Source organism: Myotis davidii, unplaced genomic scaffold (assembly GCF_000327345.1).
Source record: "Myotis davidii unplaced genomic scaffold, ASM32734v1 scaffold282, whole genome shotgun sequence".
NCBI lineage: Eukaryota > Metazoa > Chordata > Mammalia > Chiroptera > Vespertilionidae > Myotis > Myotis davidii.
This window is the reverse complement of record NW_006293249.1, coordinates 155425-158358: the sequence shown is the minus strand read 5'-3', so window position 1 is coordinate 158358 and position 2934 is coordinate 155425. Positions and strand designations below refer to the sequence as shown.

General features: G+C 52.0%; 1 pseudogene; it reads right to left on the bottom strand.

Moving 5' to 3' along the window:
* Window positions 1–2317: 2317 nt before the first annotated feature.
* LOC102774978 overlaps window positions 2318–2934 on the bottom strand; it is a 1559-nt pseudogene continuing 942 nt past the window's right edge.

The window sequence follows — 2934 nt, the reverse complement described above, 5'->3', positions numbered from 1 at the left end:
TCCATCCAATTGGGACTGAGCAACACATCCTGGAGCCCTCCTGTGGTCCCTCCTTGGCTGGCCAATCTCCCGTGTCTCTCTCTGGCTCCAATCGTGCACCAGTGAAGTCCCTCAGCCTGGCCTGTACCTTGTCTCAATCCAGGAACCCTCGGGGGATGTCAGAGAGCCTGTTACAGCCAATCTCACAGGGGGAGCGCTGCTCAGCCAAAAGCTGAGCTCACGGTTGGCGAGTGCAGCGGTGGTGGTGGGAGCATCTCCCACCTCCACAGCAGTGCTAAGGATGTCTAATTGCTGGCTTACGCCCGCTCCCTATGGGGAGCGGACCTAAGTTGTCAGTTGGACATCCCCCGAGGGGTCCCAGACTGCCAGAGGGCACAGGCAGGGCTGAGGGACCCTCCTGCACCCCCTGCCGAGTGCACAAATTTTTGTGCACCTGCCTTTGGAGCTCAGAGCAGGGCCGCGGCAGGCAGGGAGCCTTGGCTTCTTCCATCACTGGAGCAAGCAAGCCTCCTGCTCGCTTCAGCTGTGTGGCTGCCGGCCGCCATCTTTGTTGGTGGTTAATTTGCATATTGCCCTGATTAGCCAATGGGAAGCATAGCAAAGGTACAGTCAATTACCCCTTTTGTCTTTTATTAGATGGAGAATGGGGCCCGGTGCACGAAATTTGTGCACTTGGTGTGTGTGTGGGGGGAGTACACCAATTGGCATGTTTCTCTTTTATTAGTGCAGACTAGAAGCCCAGTGCACAAAAATTTGTGCACTCAGGCGGGGGGAGGGGGGTCCCTCAGTTATTAAACATTTATCGGCACAACACTGACCACATTGGTGGTTGTGGTGGTCTTGTCAGAATGTGTTAGATTATGCAGATGAAAATCTATTTAAACAGATTTGATGTAGATATTTTCAACGATGGAATAATTGTCCCTGTCAACTATTTTAGTTGATTCATATTTTCACTAATTGTCATCATTGCAAAGTTTTCAGTCCCCATATGGATTGCTGGATATAATAGGTCATGTGGTGTCCTTGTCCTTTGTAGCCTTTGTTACCTTAAGGACTCTAGTTTTCCATTTATATGTTTAAGTATCAACCTTACGAGCTTAAAAATGTAAGCTTTTAACACTGCTCTCTCTGTTCTTTATCCGTCCGATGAAAAGTGGAGTTGGGTTGCAGCACAGGAGAGAAATTCAGAAGGGGAATATTGAAGTAATGACTACAGTAGGAGAAGAGGGAACCTATTTCCCTGGCCACAGGCACTGGCGCCCTAGACCACAGGGCTGGCAGCTTCTCTGGGTGGCTGCAGCCTGGGACCTCGGGCGGGTAGCTTGTCCGTCTCTTGGGCTGCAGCCAGCCGCAGGCGCTGGCACCTGGACCAAAGGTGGGCGGCTTCTTCTTCTGGTGGCTTCTTCTTCTTCTGTCCTTCCAGGGAGGGCAGTCAGTTATGTGTATATGTGTGTGCATGCAAACATAGGCATTTATACGTGTGTATGTGGAAATCTGCTGGGCAAGTCAAAACCATAGAAGATTTGCCCCCTATCTCTTGAATCTTCCAGAGATATCCCCCCACTTTCTTATTCTATCACTACTGGAGAGTCAGTATTTGCAGCTAGCCAACCAGTGACTCAGTGTCTATTTCTGACTTCTTATTTCCTGTCTGTCTTCCAATACCTAATCATATTTCCACCTGGATGTATCATTTTTACTCCCAATATGCTGTATAGAGAAGGAGTCAGGATGCTGTCTTCCCATGAATAGTACTCAGTAACAAACCAATTGCATTTTACTTGGGCAATGCCCTTACCCACCCTTCAAATTCCTTCCTCTATGCATTTCTGTTTCCCTTTTTGTTTGTTGGATTGTTCTGCTTCTCCTTCTCCTGACCCCACCACCCTTGGATTGTAATGTAAAATTCTTTTACCATGTCAAGAAATTATTAAAAATACCCCCAGCTTGGGGGGGGGGGCGGCAGGGAAGAGGTGGCCGCCAGCAGCCGCCTCTTCCCTGCCCACTCCCCACCCCCCACCCCCCGGCTGGTGTTTGGAGAAGTACCTGTATTTTTAATAATTTCTTGACATGTTTTTTTAAATGACTTTTCGAGAGGTTTTAGATTTGGAGGGAAGGTCTTAAGCTTAGAACAACTCAGAACAAAATCTAGGAGGGTGGGAGGGATGGCCAAGCCCACAAAGCAGATGGTGTGGGCACCTCTGGTGGGGTCCGGGCTGCCCTCTGCCCCCAAATCCGCCCTCCACCTGAGTGTGCACCCCAACGTTGCAGGAGATGTGATGAGGCCCAGTCCCCTGTATTCAGAACAGGGGTCTGGCCATGTAGAAACGTTTCATTTATACCTCTGGCTACAGCCAGCTGCACACAAAAGGTTAGGAGTCCTGAAGCCTGTCCTGCCGAGGAGAAAGGGTGCGGCCCTCTGTCTCCCCAGCACCCGTACGCCCACGGCCTCAGGCATAGAAGATGAGCTTGGGGATCTGCCTGCCCTGCACCCTGGTGCTGTTGGTGCTGTTGGAGGAGCACTGGAACTGGAAGGTCACCTTCCTGCACTGCACCTCCATCAGTCCCTCCTGCCCGAAGTAGCTGAGCTTGCTGACATCCAGCATGGTGCTGGTCATGTAAAAGGTGTCCTGCTCCACCTGCACTGGGTGCTCGAACCAGATCAGGAAGGTGCTGCTGGAGCCGTTGGACACGAACCTGGTCAGGTTCTGGGCGAGGACCACCCCCAGGCACTTGAGCTTGATCTTCACACTGTACTTGGCTTTCCCGGAGCTGGAGCCATACAGGCCCAGCCCCGCCACAAACACCCTCCTGTCTGCTGCAAACTGGATGCTGCCGCAGCGCCCCCGGTAGCGTCACTGGTTGCTGCGGTAGGCCGAGGACTGGAAGCGGTGGCACCTCTGTGGGGGCAGGCCTCACCTCTTGGTCAGC